We start from the raw sequence: 18561 nt of genomic DNA, 5'->3' as shown, positions 1-18561 counted from the left end.
TGATTGGAGGAACCAGCAGCAGCTTCCAGGCACAAACCTTGGGAACCTCTGGAGGAGAACATGGAGATGAGATTCCTGCTTTAATCAGTGGATTCATTGGTAAAAAACATGATAACTGAAATATCTGAGAGCTGCAGCTCCATTTTCTACTTTTTCCTCATCATTCTCTGTAGTTCTTCCTTCTTTCTGGAAAACAAGGGATTTCCATTCTCTCCTGAATCACCTTATTCATTTAATATTTCCAGATGCCACTCCCCAAATATAAATGAAGCCCCTGCTGCTCTGACTACCAGGTCATTGTGGTTCCAGTAGATGGATTGGTTTCCCAGGTTCATTAGGCACCATGGGAAAGATTCTTACAGTTTTAATGGGAAGCTATTTTGAAAGTTATGCAGTCAAAATTAACAGCAATAATTTAGTTAAACTGTCATAAGAGATAAAAGGGGACTTAGAATGTCGGGTCATATTTTCGCCATGTTAGTTATTCATTTATTAATGCTATTGTTCCAAACTAAATACTTAGCTTCAACCTAAGTATTTCCCATCAGACTGACTAAAGACGTTTCTCCACTTCCTCCTCTATCAGACATCCTCTACTCCTGCAGCAGGTTCCTCCATACCTGAGAGTTCCAGTCTCCAGTCTGGATCCTTCAGTGCAGTCAAAAGCAGCTTCACTCCTGAGGCTCCTGGATGATTGTAGCTCAGGTCCAACTCTTTCAGATGGGAGGGGTTAAAGGTCAGAGCTGAGGCCAAAGAAGCACAGCCTTCCTTTGAGACCAAACAGCCTGATAAGCTGCAGACACACAATTCATCACATGATGAGAAGATGAGAACATTGAGGTAGAACCCAAGGTCTGAACTGGACATTTATAGGAGAGGAAAAATCTCAAGAAACTGATGCTTTACAGGTAATAATAAAAAATTAGTAATAACACTTTATTTCGTTCAGTTGGTAATTAAAATCAAGATTTACTACATGTAGAATGGATTATAAAATCTAACAACTGCTGGGAGGAAGGATCTGCAATAAAGCTCCTTTGTGTTCCTAGGATTCAGCAATCTGTCAGGTTCGTAGACTTACAATGTCAGTAACCTTTCTAAAAACATTTCTTGATTCGTTCCACATAACCCAACCATATTTATGAGTTGAGACTTGGCATGGTTAGCCACTTCATTTTAATCTACTACTGAATACCATTTACATCATCTCTGACAGGAGATAAAGGGACAGAAATCTTTTTTCACCAGATTGGTCAAATTGTACCTGAGAGTTTCCAGGTTGCAGTTTGGACTCTTCAGTCCAGCAGAGAGACGCTTCACTCCTGAATCCTGCAGGTTGTTGTTACTCAGGTCCAGTTCTCTGAGACTGGAGGACTGGGAGCTGAGAACTGAGGACAGAGCTTCACAGCTACTCTCTGAGAGGTTACAGCAACTCAGTCTGAGGAGACAGGGAGGAAACTCTGTTATTAAACAATTCATGAAAAAATTTATGTTTTAATATCCAGTCAACAATGTTCTTGGACAGATTGAAGGAACTGTTTTATTTTACACATCTTTGTTGTCTTTTGATGTGAACTAGTTCATTTTAAAGTTGGGCTGCCAGCTTTGAAGGACTGAACCAACAAGGAGACTAGCAGGAGAAATACAAAATTCCACAATTAACTGAATTAATCCAGTTTTAGTAGAAAGAGGAGTTTTGCCTCTACAATAGGTAACACCATGGTTTCTTTTCAGATTATGGGCTGTTAAAGGGCAACATCAGGGAAACAGTGCACAATTAAATAAACTGAAAACCAGTATAATATTTAATTAATCATTAACAAGTTCTTTAAAAATAACTTTAGTCACAATCTTGTGTCCTTACAGAGCTTTGTTGGAGGCTTTAACCACTGACAGCAGCCTCAGAAGAACCTCCTCTGAAGCAGAAATTTTATTCAGGTCAAACACATCCAGATCTTGTCCTGATGATAGAAGGATGAAACCCACAGCTGACCACTGAGCTGGAGACAGTTCATCTTTGGAGAGACTTCCTGAACTCAGAGACTGTTGGATCTCCTCCACTAGAGAACGATCATTCAGTTCATTCAGACAGTGGAACAGATTGATGCTTTTCTCTGCAGACACATTCTCACTGATCTTCTCCTTGATGTACTGAACTGTTTCCTGATTGGTCTGTGAGCTACTTCCTGTTGTTTGAGCAGAGCTTGAGGAGATTCTCTGGTTGGTCTGCAGTGAAAGTCCCAGGAGGAAACGGAGCAACAAGTCCAGGTGTCCATTTGGACTCTGTAAGGCCTGGTCAACAGCTCTCTGATGGAGAGACTTCATATTTGATTTGTTAAAAAATTTAGAGAAAAAAGATGGTTGATTTTCTTCCATCAGGTTGACCCCAGAGTTGATGAAGGTCAGATGAACATGAAGAGCAGCCAGAAACTCCTGAACACTCAGATGGACGAAGCAGAACACCTTGTCCTGGTACAGCCCTCTCTCCTCTCTAAAGATCTGTGTGAACACTCCTGAGTACACTGAGGCTGCTCTGATATCGATGCCACACTCTGTCAGGTCTGATTCATAGAAGATCAGGTTTCCTTTCTGCAGCTGATCAAAAGCCAGTTTTCCCAGAGACTCGATCATCTTCCTGCTCTCTGGACTCCAGTGTGGATCTGTTTCAGCTCCTCCATCATACTTGACCTTCTTCACTTTGGTCTGAACCACCAGGAAGTGGATGTACATCTCAGTCAGGGTTCTGGGCAGCTCTCCTCCCTCTCTGGTCTCCAACACATCCTCCAGAACTGTAGCAGTGATCCAGCAGAAGACTGGGATGTGGCACATGATGTGGAGGCTTGTGATGTCTTCATGTGGGAGATGATCCTGCTGGCCTGCTGCTCATCTCTGAATCTCTTCCTGAAGTACTCCTCCTTCTGGGGTCATGAACCCTCTGACCTCTGTCACCATGCCAACACACTGAGGAGGATCTGATTGGCTGCTGCAGGTCGTGTGGTTATCCAGAGGAGCAGAGGGAAGCAGTTTCCCCTGATGAGGTTTGTCAGCAGAACATCCACTGAGCTGGACTCTGTAGCATCAGTCAGGATCTCCTTGTTGTGGAAGTCCAGTGGAAGTCTGCTCTCATCCAGGCCATCAAAGATGAACAGAACCTGGAAGTGTTCAAAGCTGCAATTTCTTTGGTTTCAGTAAAGAAGTGATGAACAAGTTCCACCAAGCTGAACTTTTTCTCTCAGCACATTCAGCTCTCTGAAGGTGAATGGAAATATGAAGTGGATGTTCTGGTGGGCTTTGTCTTCAGCCCAGTCCAGAGTGAACTTCTGTGTTAAGACTGTTTTCCCAATGCCAGCCACTCCCTTTGTCATCACTGTTCTGATTGGTTGATCTCTTCCAGGTGGGACTTTAAAGATGTCTTCTTGTCTGATTGTTGTTTCTGACCTGTGTGGTTTCCAGGATGCAGTTTCAATCTGTATGACCTCATGTTCATCATTGACCTCTCCAGTCCCTCCCTCTGTGATGTAGAGCTCTGTGTAGATCTGGTTCAGAAGGACTGGACTTCCTGCTTTAGCGATTCCCTCAAACACAGACTGGAACTTCTTCTTCAGGCCAGATTTAAGTTGGTGTTGACAAAATGTAGCAAAATGTTCTAAATAAACACAGAAAGTAAAATCAGAAACTAAACAATCTGAAGATGACTTGAATAAATGTGATTCCATCTCTTCAGACATCAGTAAATGTGTAATTTATCCATCAGATTAAATCTTTGTAGAAATCCTCTTACTGCTCTGCAGATGGTCAGCCAGCTCCTCCTGCTTCATCCTCCTCAGGAAGTTCAGTGTGATCTTCATCACTGCCTCTCTGCTGCTCCTCCTCTGCTCTTCATCCTCACCTTCCAACACCTCATCATCCTCTCTCTGACTCTCTGAGCATTCTGGGTAATCTGGATTCAGAACCTTCTGGATCTTCTTCAGCTCGTTCTTCACAAAAGTGACAATGTTTTCCTCCAGCAGCTGCAACATAATAATAGATGAAGGAAACATCAAACTGATACATAGGCGTAGGATGTGGAGGGCTTGGTGGGACATGTCCCCCCAATATTAGAGACAGTCACATTCGCCCCACCCAATAATTTCACCACAGTTGGGAAGAATTTTAAAATCTTGCTTTTATTTTGAAGACGCACCTCAGTGCCTTCAGCTGAGTGCTTCCTGCCCCTCCCCTCTGAACAGCTCAGAAAGCTTAAAGCAGCAGGGCCGAGCTCAAATCGTGACACCGCACCTACTAATGGCACTTCTGGTGGGAAGTGTAATTAGGTGTCACAAGTGCCACTGTTTTTGGGGCTAGCTGCCAGTGTTGTCACTAGTGATGTGTCCAGCAACACCGACGCGCCGACGCATGCATCAAGCCCATAGACCAACACCCGTGTCGGTGCACGTATTGGTTTCAGCAAGTCACGTGACCAATACAGGAACTGTTTCGAAATGCCACTAGATGCCAACTGTGTTTACAAGGAAGCGAATCTGTCAAAAGCATTTGCGAAACAAATTTCTTGATCTTTTACATTGTCATCTATGGAGCAGCTTCAAAGGAAATGTTTCCGCAGTGTGGGACCATTTTGATCTTATATTGGAAAATAAATTTGTTTTCATTTTTGTCGTTTCATCCGGTTCTTGTCAGTTTCTACTTAATCTATCTGAACCCAAATTCAGCTGAAACTGACTTTTAGTTTACTTTCATATTATGTTCTGCAGGTTAAGTGTCGCATATGTTTGACTAAACTGTCTTATTTAAATAAATCCACCTTTTCAATACTGAGGCATTATGAGGCCAGGCATGAGAATGAAGTCCCAGATACACCTAGATAAACTCAGATATGCAGCCATTCTACAAATTACTCAGTTGCTTTTTATACATTTTTTCATATACAGTGAGCCCTCGCTGTAACGCGGTTCACTTTTCACTGTATCGATGCTTCGCAGATTTTTTGTGCAGTTTTTTTTTCCACAGTGTTCTTCGTCCTGATTGACCATATGACTGGTAAAAACAGTCTCTGCGCTACCTGAGTGCCAATAACGTTACGGTGTTTATACAGATTGGCCACTCAGGAGTGGAAATTGAAACTTTCAATGTCTGCTGGAAAAAAAAACTGTGGCCAGAGGCGCAACCCGACCAGAGGCTCGTTGATGAGATCCATCGCTCTGCCGTAGATACAGCTGTGAATCTCGCAGGGCAGGTTGGAGAGACGCTTTAATGACATGACTGTGGATCACATTAATAAGGCCCGGTTGATGCAAACGCACATCTGCTGACCTGAAAACAGGTTTTGTTCTTTGGTTTCAATGTAGAGTATTTATTTATGCTGTGCAATAACTGTAAAAATTAAAATAACTACTTCACAGATTTTGCCTATCACAGGTTATTTTTGGAACGACCCCTAAGAAAAACAAGGGTTCGCTGTAAATGTAGTGTTTACTTAAAAAAAATTTCTACAGCAGAAGTTTTGTCAAAAAGCGTAACAGGCTTAATTTCAAAAGGTTGTAAAAACTTTTTTTTATAAAAATGTGTGGGGAAAAAACAGTCCATGCATCCTCATTCAAACACATTCACTTAAATTTCACTTTATGGTACATGTCACATTCTTTATTGACTGTATATCAAATATATTTTAAATGTAACTGAAGAAATGACATTATACAACATATATATTCAATAAAATACAAAGACTTAAATCTTTTTGTATAGACTTGGTCATCAAATCACTACTTTGCCTGTAGGAATTTTTAATGTCCAGCAGTGTCAGTATTGAGTGACACAGTATCGACAGTATCAATACAGTGTTGCTATGAGTCAAAATGCCTCATGACGCCTCATTTACCCATTATTAGTTGTCACTGACTTCGCACCTCATACTGGCACTTCCCTGACACCTGCCCTTATTGGTCACAAGTGCCACCGTTTCGGGGCTAGCTGCCAGTGTTGCCACCATGGTTGCCACTGGCTTCGGCAAATGGACTACATATCCATGATGCTTTATAACTAGTAGAAGAAGAACTTGAAGATAGACGAAGAAGAAAGAATTTCAGGGGTTTTTTGTAGAAAGATTTATGTTAACTGAATTCCTACACTTTTGTATATCATGTATGATTCGTTCATCCTATTTATTCACTAAAGTTCATCTGAATAATCCAGCCGACTCCTTTCGTCTTTGAATTAATCGAATGCATAACAGGTATCAGGGGTGCCATTGGTTTTGGCACCTTTGCACAGCTGAGTCTGGCTTCCAGTAGAGCTGCCGTTAGGTGTCCAGAATGTTTAGTTTTCACAACTGGTGCCGATGTTTTGGGGGATGGCAATGCCAATTTTGGAAAAACGTGTTAGTTATATTGCCTGTTTATAATTTTTATTTCATTGGTAATTGTATTGGTTAATTACCGTTAACACCTTGATATTTTGATTTAATTAATTGAAGGAATATGGCTAAAGTAATTGAATCTACCACTAAGTGTCACTATTACAGTGAAACCTGTTGAACCCCATTGGGTTGCCAGATAGGGCTTTGGCCAAGATGGAAATATGTAGTAGTTGTGTAAAACGTATATTGTAAAAATTAATAAAGTTTGAAAAATAATGTAAACGTAATGAAATATTATATTTCTCATGGAGAATAATATGTTATGTGATCCTGATGTAGTAAATTTACACGTTGATTAAACATGGATTTTACAGAAGACTTCAAATTATTTCAGAGAGGGATTTTATAATACACAAATATTTTAGTTCTTGGCTATTGAAAACTTAAATTATATGTTATTGCTATTTAAAATATTTACATACAATCGCTAACAAATATTGATCAATCAATTACTATGCATATACTTTGTGACAATCTTTAAAAATGTTGAACATATTTGCCAATTAAATAATATGTAAACTGCCCAATTTTCATTTAAAAAAAGCATTTGCATCTTAAGTATAACCCAAAGTAATTTTTATTTCCAAAATATGTAACAATCTTGTTCTTAATGTTGCTTAGGATTCACACATTGACAAAGTTTTTGAGGTGTACATACTTTCTGTTTTGACTTACTTCAGTGTAAAAAATTTGAAGATGGTTTAACTTGAAAGTGAAAGTCCTCCTGCTGCCTTGAAAATGCAATTGAAATGCATTTTGTAGTTCAGATTTATTTATTGTGTCATGATTTGTGTTTGTGTACTTATTGTAAGGGTTTTCTTTGTTCAGTTCTGTCCTGTGAGTCTCTGTGTCTTCCCGATGATTGCTTCCCAGGTGTGTCTCGTTCCCTTGATTACCCCGTGTGTATTTAAGTCCACCTGTTGTCTCTCTCTTAATGTGTAGTTGCGCCACTGCAGCCAGGTTAGGAAAAACTGTTATCCATCGATTCAGTATTTTATCATACAGACATTAGGTTGTTGTTGGTGAGCTATTAGCTGGCTGCTGGCTAACGGTTTTGCTAGCAAAGCAAGATAACTAAAAGCTTCTCCCCTGTACCGTTAATGATATCAGTCATTCTTTAGTATCGCTTATGCAATAAGGGCACATCGCCCGTCCAAAACCGATCATCTCCATAATGGGTATATGTCCGATCTTCTAATTTCCTTTGCTGCCTAATGTACATTTATTCTGGCATTAGGTAAATGTATCTTGAAGGAGAATAACACTTAAATAAAAGTCCAACAAGGATATTCATTTAAAATTAAAATGACTCACCCTGAATTACTATTATAGATAAAATGTATGTAATAAAAGTGTCATTAATGAAGGGGAAAAAAACTCAACCCAGACTTTAAGGTCTGGTTCACAGAGTATGAAGTTATATTTGTTTCCTAATTATTCAATGGAGAGAAAAAAACTAACCTCATTTAAATAAATAAAATTGTAATCAAAACTTTTGTGATTGTAATGATTTCTTTTTAAAAAACAAATCGTTTTGTTTAAAAACTTTTTTAAATTGAATAACTAATTTTTGTCTTGTGAACTTAAAAGTTATTTGCCAAACATAAACTTTTATTTGCACACATCAGAAATCTTTTGTGATTTTGGGCCCTGCCCATGACGTCATGTGAGAATCATAAGCAAAACTTTGAGTCAAACAAAACTTAGAATATTAAGAAAAGATTTCTGACGAGCACAAATAAGCTTGTTTTGCAAAAAATAATTCACTTCATGAGACAAATGTGTGATTTAAATGTTTAAAAAAGTTTTTTTTTTAAGCCAAACTCGGTAGGCTTTTCTCATGGTGGCAAGCATTAACAATTCAATGTTTGCTTTTGTTTTTGTTTTTTTCTGCAGTTCCACATTAAAGTTTGATGCAGCTCTGCTTTCCTGAATGAACCATCTCATCTCCACTGCAGCAAACAGGCAGCTCTTTTTATAGATTACATTCACTAAAAGGTTGCATTGTGCCCTGTTTATATTTTTAATAGTGTAATTCTGTAAAGACAAATATGTCTGGTGGTCCAGCTCTGATTTGCATATCTTGCTAATTGCGGGTTTGAATATTTCAATACTTTCCTATAACAAATAGATCTGCAGAAAGAAATTACTAATAAATATCTTACATATGCATAGTTGTATGGTCTGTATAGAGGTTTTCCTTAGCTTTGATTGTATACCTCATAACTTTGTAATTTATCATTGTTTATTAAACTCTGAAAGCTGTGTGGCTTTGTTAATATTCTGTCCTAGATGCTGTTAGATGTGCCCTTTTTTTTTTTTTTTGAGCACTTGCCCCTTTAGTGGTCTCTGCACGGCCCTGGCTGGAGTAACTCATCCAGCGGACTTAACAAATGGAGCCTTCTTGGTGCACGTTACCCAGGAGAGCGGCGTTCTGGAGGAGCGCTGCAGACGAAACATCTGTCCGTTTGGGAGAAGCGAAACCACGCAAAAATAAATAATAAAATAAATCCTGGTAAAAGCGCAGGGTAAAACACTCAGTTCAGTTGATCTATTGGATCTGGAGGGACTATGTCTCTCGGCTGGCCTGGGAACGCCTTGGGGTTCCCCGGAGGAGCTGGAAGAAGAAGTGGCTGGGAGGGAAGTCTTGGCCTCCCTTCTGAAGCTGCTGCCCCGCGACCGACCCGGATAAGCGGAAGAAGTGGATGGATGGATGTTTGGATCAGGCAGATCCAACTGACTGATGAATTAGCGCAGATTTTTCTGCAGATTGGGACCAGGAGGAAGTGCGTTCAGGCCAGCGGGTGAAGTGCTGCTAATTTAAATGAAGCCGCTTAATTTAATTTATAAGTTATTGGGACCACAGTCAGTGATTTTGTCACTACGGAGAAAATGCACATGCATTTATCTGCTAAATTTGTGATGGGATCTGGATTCACGGTGAATATTAACTAAACCACTTAAAATGCAGCTAAATAGCAGATATTAATATGATTGTAATTTCACGGATAAAATAGTACATGATTTTTTTTATGTTGTCGGTCAAGATAACGGATAACAAAAAAAGTCTAGCGCGACCTGCCGCCCTGACACCAACTCACACACATCTTCATTCACAGTCTTACTTATAAATCGATTTTGCTTTTCTTGAACATTTTGATGTTAGCTTGTCTCAGTTTTATTGCTGAGAAAATCAATAAGCAGCTTGAGGTGACTCTACTGCTCTCTAGTGGCGAGAAACCGCAATGTTGGCTGGTAATCGGAATTGGATTATGGGAGATGTAGTTTGTAGTCAATTCGTGCTGAAAACCTATTTTAAGTCAATCATGGACCTATAAAACGCTGGGGGGAGGAGGGGGCACATAATATGACATGGCAGGCCACATGTGGCCCGCGGCCTTGAGTTTGACATGTGAGCTAGAATGATGCTGAAGAGAAGTTAAAAGCTCTGGTGAGGTCTTCATTTAATTTATTGAAATATGTATAACCGGCTCCCTGTGCATGCGTGGGTTTTCTCCGGGTACTCCGGTTTCCTCCCACAGTCCAAAACATGGCTTCAGGTTAATTGGCCTCTCCAAATTGCCCCTAGGTGTGAGTGTGTGTGTGCCTGGTTGCCCTGCGACAGACTGGCGACCTGTCCAGGTGACCCCGCCTCTCATCCGGTACGCTAGCTGGAGATAGGCACCAGCACCCCTCCCGACCCCACTGAGGACAAGGGTGTAAGAAATGGATGGATGGATGGTTTTAATTTTAAATAAACTAAACTATTTATTATGAAAGGAGGAGGTCAGCGAAGGCATAGGAAAGCCAGGTGGAGTTTCAGGGTGTGAAGATATAAAAATTATATTAATTATAATAGGGTAATGGATAGGAGACAATAAGGAAAGTGCTTGAGGAGAGGTTTAAAAATAAACGAATGAAATGTTTGCTATCCGAATGGGTTACGCAGTAAATAAGAGTTGAGATGTATAATAATGTAAACATCTGAAATTGTTAAGTTGTTTAAATTCTCATTCTGTATGATAAAAATATACTTTTTATATTTAGTTCACATTCTGACACTGTAAATTACTGTAGTGTCTGTTGTAAATACATGAATCCATGCAGGAACATCAGGCTGCAGAGAGTCAGAGGGAGGCAGAGACAGAAACACATATCTGTAGATATTTTAGTTAAATGATTGTGGCTGAAAATGACAGGAGAAAAATAACGTTTAGTCTTTTTGCCTCAGTGTGTTTATGGCTCATGTTTGGTAAGTTACTGAAAGCAGAGCTGGAAAGTGAGTTAACAGTGAGGAGCTAAAGGTCTGTTAGATGTGAAAAGTATCATTTTTATTTATTTTGTAGATAAAATAGTTGCACTGATGTAGAGAGATGTTTAAGAAGAACAAAACTTGTTTATTAGATTTTATTTTGTTGTTCAAACTGCTGTATTGAGTCTAAAACTGCCAAGTCCTATTTTATGAGCCGTTTCTACTTTGGTTTTAGAAGAGGATGAACCAGTTCAATGCCAGTCAATTTATATCAGTGCATTTTGACCAATAATCAAATGTCTTTTGACCAATAAAATATATCAGAATATTTGCATCAATCAATCAATCAATCATCAATCAATCAATCAATCAATCAATCATCAATCATCATCAATCAATCATCAATCAATCAATCAATCAAATTTTATTTGCATAGCACATTTCAGCAGCAAGGCATTTCAAAGTCCTTTACATAATGTCAAATGGCGTTTTGACAATTAACAGCATGTGACATTGAATAAACAGAAAGAAAAAAAAAGAAAAACATTAAAACCTGCACCACTTTAGGACTTCAGTTAAACGTCGTTTAACTGGGACTCTAACCCTCTGGGACTTTGGTAAAAAACGCCATTTGACAAGGACTCCAACCTCTAGGTTTTTAATTGAAATGCCGTCAACTGGGACTCTAAACCTCTGGGCTTCTTTTCTAAGGACTTTTAGTCAAAACACTGTTGACAAGGACTCTAAACCTACAGCAAGCTAAATACTCTGGTAGCCTGTGTGTGCTACCAGAGTATTTAGGTTGTTAGCTGTAAGACAGAAGCTAAAGTGAGTATTCATCTGGAATGACGGTTGTTGTGCTATGTGGGTGCATAACTTAATCTGATTATTGGATTGTAAATAGTAACATGTTAGAATACTTGTTACTGAAACAAGGGATCAGAGTAGAGTAACGCATTACAGACGTGTTCATGGCATAATTGTTTGTGACATTCTGCTCAAGATATTTACTGATCTGTCAGGTTTCCGATATGCGTCCCCCCAATGACAGACTCGTTCCTACACCTGTGGACTGAAATCATGGAGCCAAATGCCAGATGGATGTTGGACAGACTGACAGTCCTCTGGTCTACAAAGTGCAGCATGGAGACGACTGTGAACAGAACAATGGAAAAGTAGTTGTTGTTCATGTACAGACCATAAATATGGAGTCCAGCTGTGTTGATGCTGCTGGGCAGACGACCACTGGAACCTCTGAGCTCTGCTGGTCCACTCTGTGGAGGAACCAGAACAATCAGGAAGGCAGGAAATATTCATCCACCAATATTTACTAATAAATAACTAAGAGTTTCACATTAAAAGCAGAACACAGAAGTAGAAAGAGGAAGATGAACTACAAGGATGAAGACCAGTAACACCAGAATCACCAGTAGACATTTTAAAAGTTGATGCTGAACTGGACTTCAAAACGTCCACACTGTCAGCAGATCTGATGCGGTGGAGACAGAGTCCAGAGCTTGGGGACAGTGGAAGTGAAGGCTCTGTCCACACAGGTTTCAGACAGTGTGGACATCCATCAGGTTCTGATGACTGGATCTGAGGTGATGTGGATTGTGGAGGAGCTCTAAGAATGTGGCGTGTCCATGTGGGATCATCTCCTGGAGTTATAGAGGATTAAAATGGATCCGTAATCCTGGAAGCCAGTGAACTCACGTATATCTGTCCACACAGAACATCAAAGGTAAAGGTCCATGAATTGATACTGAGTGAGCAGTGAACCAGATATCCAAGTAGCTGTAAGATTAATGTTCCTGCTAATCCCACTATAACCAGCAGAACCTCTGATGGTCCACATCAGCTCAGTCTGGTTGAGTTCCAGCAGATCTCACCAACCACATCATAAACCTTTCCTTCCTCCTGAGCTGATCCACAATGCACACAGGAACCAAGTCCTGATGACCAGACTGGTTACCAGTATTTCCCAGTGGGTGGTGGAAATGTGTCCCACTGTAAAAAATGGATCAAACCTCTCTCTAAAACAATCACCTGTCTGATGTGCAGTTTTCACACTAAAATTTGGTGTACAGGCAAATTTAGAAAAGTGCGGCACACAAAAACACAGATGTAGAAACCATCGCACGCACACTTCCTTTCTCAAGTTGCAGAAAATAAACCACAGCTGATGGTCCTCACTGTCACCACTCATTATACATATGTTAATTATTATGAATAACCGAAAGTTTGCCACTACGTGAAGAAATAGCTGTCAAGTTAAATTAGCAAATAAAGTAAATAAATATTACCAAAAATCCATTTGCCATTCAAAACTGGCGAATGCACTTTTGAATGCATTTGTCATCTCCACCCAACTAGCACGCACCTAGCAAAGATTCAAGCGCACCCTTCCCTTCACTGCTCAAGCTCAGCAGGCAAATCTATAAGGTAACCTGGGTCACAGTGATCTCTCTTCAGACAAAGAACCTCAGCAGAAAGCTTCCTCAAAGACACCACTGGTAGGAAATGGACATTATTCAATTAAAATTATTAAAATTTCCTTCAGAACTCCAAATAGTTATTATTTGATGCTGTGTTTTTTATGTGTTGGGAAACAAATTTATTGCACAGCTTGGAATATTATTTATTTATTCACTGTTGTCATGACTCATGATATTACTTGAGAAACTAGCTAATTTGTTAACATTTGTTATGTGCAATTAATATTTCTCCTATTTATTTGTAGGTTTTTAACCTACTCATGTGAGCACATGTTGGCTACTCTGTCATTCCTTATATGATCACATGTTGCATGTTCATAGCTGCTGATAAGCTTCATCGAAAAAGAAAAAAAACAAAAGTTGAATAAAAAATGTCACCGAGATGAATTTTTCCTACATCTCTTTGGAGGAACCAAACCTTTTTCAAGTTGGGGCAAAAGCTGATTTGTCTTAAGAGAACAAAAACCTTGACAATAACCATAGCAACATCCTTATTTGTAGCAGTATATATTATAATATATATTCATTTAAAAGGTGTTTTCAGGGCACATAAGGTCACCGCACTACAAATAATAAATTTGAAAGAAAATGCCAAGTGAAAATGCCTGTTTGAACAGCAGAATGTTCAGCCAGCATTTAAAGACACAGTGTGTCAGAAAGTCCTTTGAGTGGGAAGTGGATTATTCTAAATAGAGGATGTGTGTTTAAGATGAACATTTACAGACCAGAACTTTCTGTCCATAAGGGCGCATTCACAAAGCGGGCGGCTCCACTGAAAAATGACTTCAGTTGTCCCTCTTCAGAACGGGTACCACATGGCTCCTTCTTTATGTTTTGCTCAGAGCTCCAGATGTTGAGTCTGGGTAATCTAATAAATCCTGTTGCGCAACACCCCTCAGCCCTTCTCACTCTCTCTACTTCCTCTTCGCAGAGGAGGGAGATGTGCTTCCAGCTCTCCATCTAACGGGTGAATTGAGTTTCCTAAATCTGATGGGTTTTACCCTGTCCAGAACTGAGAATTAAGCTATCAAGAAAGACTAGCCTGGATTCTAACGACCTCCATCCAGATGTCCCACCCTTTTTCACCCTGTGAATTAGCCAGATTGAGCAGCCTGCAATCAACTAGCTTCACAGAGCACACCTGTTAACGGTCGCTCTTTCTCTTTTTTACAACGTGCACTTGTTACTGAACCAGGTTGGTTTTAGTGACTCGTCGAGTCCCAAGGGTGTTGTTTTAGTTTTGGCTAAAAGCAAATCAAATAAGTAAAATCAATAATCTAGCCTATCTTTCCCTAATGCTGACACTGAGAACTAAAAAAGGGAAACTTTGAGAGAGACGGACAGAGTTTGGCATTTTGAACCCCAGAACTGGCCTGATGATGAAGAAGGTGTTGCAGCAGCAGGAGGTTCCCAGTACAGGAAGAGTACTGACTTAGAGCGGCAGGTCTCGGGCCTCAGGGTAACTTCCTCATGCGTGTAGCGGTCCTCAGCTTCTTGTCTTGCAGCTCTGTAGCTCCTTCTCCTCGTCTCACGATCTTCTGGTCCCACGGAAGGAACACACCAGTTCTTCCTCTTTGCCTTTGTCTTTATCTTCATCTTTGCCTTGGTCTTTGTCTTTGGGGGTCTAAACCCAGCTGATGAGAGAAGTGCGATTTGAAGCCACATGTTGCGGGGCTAACGGGTTGGTCCCCATGTGCAGAACAGTCTTCGGCTCTGTGGCCCCGGCTCTTCTTCAGCTGCAGAGTTCTTTGTCCATCTCCATCTTGGCTCGAAGCTGCCTGAAGGATCCAACCAAAGATTCCTTTTGCACCCACCTTATAAAGGGTTTATCCACCTTTTGGTGCGTTTGCATTGGCTAGCTTTGTTGCTGTGCCTCTCATTGGCTGACTGCTTGGACAGATGATCTCATATCCATCACCTGGAGACCTCATGACCTGATGTCTGTTCTAATGTCCCCAAGTTGCTCACAGTTCCTCCTACCTCTGTTTCCTGCCCAACCTTTTCTTAGGCAAGTTGAAGTTTAGCAATAAGGCTTGTCTTCTCCGTTCTCCTATCAGTTCCTCTTTCCCCTGACCTTCACCTACCATCTACCTCAACACAACATCAGTGACCTTTAATTCCAGTTACAACATTTTACACCTTTTCAAGTTCAATGTCAAAATCACATTTATAACGTTTTAGTTTCTCTGATTTAACATTCATTTATAATGTTATAATAGCCATAACTTATTAGTTACTCTTATTATAATCATAATGTGAGTTATTACAGACACTTCTGAAAGAAACCAAATAATCCATTATTCTAATTATCTGATACCATGTTACAGTTACTTGTTTCACCTTTAAGTACTTCCACAAGTGTAAGAGTAAGTGTAAATATTCTTATAATAAACCAATATTAATTATTGGCTAATTATAAGTATTATTTAAGTATTTTACTCTGGGTTTTATCCAATCTCTCAAAATGTTTAGATTTTATTCTTTAAAAACCTTTAATGCTTTAAAATAAGGAATGGTCTGAACTATTTTTAGATGCAAGATAGAAACTTCCCCTTTCTTCAGGAAACCAGCTTCCTGTTTCATGACTCTCTTTCTGCCTGACTATGATTTTTTATGATTAAATAGAAAAAGTAGAATTAAAGCAAAGTTTGCAGGACACAATAACAACACACACAACCAGATTCATTTTATTACCGTCTGACTCTACTGTTGGGTCTTGATGTCACCTATGTCATTAATTTTAAGGTAATTTTATTTATTATTACTATTAAACTAAAATCTCCAGCATGGGGAAGTGGGATGAGCTCGACTTTTCTTGACAATCCTGATCAACTTCCCAGCAAATCAAAATGGTCTCTGAAAGCGCTCTCTTAATCTTTCCATTAGCGATGTTCTCCAACAAGCTGAACAATTACGGCTACTTATATACTATACTCAACCTCAGCCTCAGTGTACATACGTGTATACGTGTGATTCTGGTGTCACTGATGGATCCTGATAGAAAAACTCTTATTAAAAGCTTTCTGTGGAGTTTTGTTTTGAAGATGATTTGCATGTTCCCATGGCAACAGAACACAACAGAAGTTGGTATCGTCACATGGCCACAATGACAGATAAACGGATCAGTTACAAAGTTAAAAACGGCTCACCTCTCTGATGGTGGAGATTCAGGAGATTTAAAGTCAATCGGACCATGCTTTGAGAAGTCGCTCTTAAAGGACACACAGCTGGGTTCTGGTTCTGGTTCTGGTTCTGGTCTGAGTCTCTGATGGATCCTGACAGAAACATGATGATTAAAACTGAATCTGTTCAGTCTGGATGAAGCAGCAAAGAGGAGCAGCAGCAGCTTCATCACCACGTCTGTTTTGGCCTGATATAGTGAACGCTGTGTGAAAAGGGCTGTGGACAGTTAGAGATGGTGACCTCACCTCTGACCTTTGCTCTGGCTCTCATCTTCCCCACACAGAGTGGTTTTAGAGGGAGGGACTCCCTCCTCTCTGTCCTCACACTGATCCATGCTGCTGAATTCACATCAGCTCACACACACTTTCTAGCTTCACCTGCAGAGGAAACACATCATTCATCTGCACATCAACTCTGATCATCCTTTACATCATTAGTGCTGGAAAAAGATCAGCTGCTCCTCCTCTGATTGGCTCTTCTTCTCTGCTTCATATCAGTGTCAGGTGAATGCAGTCAGACAGCAGAGAGGCAGAGGAAGCTGCCATCAGCTGCTGCACTTCTACTATCAGTCCACTAGATGGAGACATAGAGCAACATTTACGTTCACTGATTCACTCTGAACAAGAAGGATTTTAGTTTACAATCATTAAACTACCTGCTCCATCAAAGATTAACTACTTAATAATCCGACTGAATTAAACACATTTTAAAAATAATATTTTACTTTGAAACTGTTGTGTTTAACTTTAATAGAGAAGATCAGAATTTGAATCCAGGAAATAAAAACATAAAGCAGGTTGTTCAGAGAAGAAAACAAAGAAACATCAAAACTTCATCAATTTGTTTGATTCCAGTTTATCAATAATCTAATAATCCCTTAGATTAACCTTCAAACAGCAGAGAGATGAAACTTTGAGTTCAAGTCAGTAGTTTTCTGTTCTACAAAAATCAGAGAGAAAAATAAGAAACAAACAGGAAAGATACTGAAGACAAAGTTCAAGTAGAAAACAAAGAAAACTTACAGTTTGTTCAAACGATCCAAACAGTTGAAGAAGAATATCTGAACTGAGACCCAACAGAACCTCGATGGATCCAGACTGGTGCCACACCTGAACAGGTGAGTTTAAACTGAAAGTATAATGAGGAGAAATGAACCCAAACTGGTTTAACTTGTCAGACTGACTGACAGTCAGAGGAAAGTTTTACCTGCTGACTTCTGAAGACATAAACTCTTCTCATGACTCCCAGTTTGAACACAAATATTTTGTTGCTTTTATTTTACTGATCCAGGTTCTGTTCAGGTCTAATGGAACCAGAACCTGTTTTAATTTGGAACCAACTGGACTCTTCAATGTTGGGGAGTCAAAGAAATGTTTTCCTGCTGATTTCTGAAGACATAAACTCTTCTCATGACTCCCAGTTTGAACACAAATATTTTGTTGCTTTTATTTTACTGATCCAGGTTCTGTTCACCTCTAATGGAACCAGAACCTGTTTTAATTTGGAACCAACTGGACTCTTCAATGTTGGGGATTTTATCTTCCCTGGTTGGTGAAACTATAACCTGCATGATGATTATTAAATCCAAAAGCAGCATTTTAAAATGATCCAAGTATATCAGTGATGGTAAAAATATTTCAGATCTGGAATCAGTTCTAAGATTTCAATCATCAGAACATGAATAAAAGATAATTTGTTCCTCAGCTGCTTTTGAAATGATCTCAATACAACAGCAGTAAATATTACATTGAGTCATAATTTTATTAAATGAATCACAACCAAAATACTGAAGCAGTGAGTGAAAAACTAAGTTCATCATCTAGGAGCTGCTGCTCAGATGTAAATCTGTACTTTAACTATTTTTATGTCTTTGACATTAAATAACAATTAGTTTATAGTTTATTGCAATTATGGCATCAAAAAAACATCAAAACAAAATAAAAAACAAGAATCTATTAAAAATGAAACAAAGGAACAAACTCAAGTGGAGTCCTTAATGTCATCATGTTTTTTCTTTCGAAAAATTTTATTGTTACTTGGAACATTTTATGAAATTACACATTTATACAGAAATTTCTCTCTTTTCCATAAATATATTAATACATGCAATTTGTCAAATCAACTCCAACTAAAAGAGGATAAGACCAAGGATGTTAAAACAAACTCTGCATGTTAAAAGTTGAGTAGGACCGGGGTGACTCCTTACAGAGTTTGGAGTT

The 18561-nt window shown here is 39.4% G+C and overlaps 1 long non-coding RNA gene across 1 annotated transcript; it reads right to left on the bottom strand.

The window, feature by feature from the left end:
- Nucleotides 1-16351: 16351 nt before the first annotated feature.
- On the bottom strand, nucleotides 16352-17425 carry LOC145554028 (uncharacterized). Its single transcript, XR_014090065.1, has 3 exons — nucleotides 17365-17425; nucleotides 16588-16719; nucleotides 16352-16434 (listed from the first exon to the last, which is right to left on the bottom strand). It is a non-coding gene; the product is annotated as an uncharacterized LOC145554028 (long non-coding RNA).
- Between the last annotated feature and the right edge of the window lie 1136 nt (nucleotides 17426-18561).

This window comes from Poecilia reticulata, chromosome 12 (genome assembly GCF_904066995.2).
Source record: "Poecilia reticulata chromosome 12, P_reticulata-male-v2, whole genome shotgun sequence".
Taxonomy (NCBI): domain Eukaryota; kingdom Metazoa; phylum Chordata; class Actinopteri; order Cyprinodontiformes; family Poeciliidae; genus Poecilia; species Poecilia reticulata.
The sequence above is the reverse complement of the archived record's forward strand: the minus strand, read 5'-3'. Positions and strand labels throughout refer to the sequence as shown.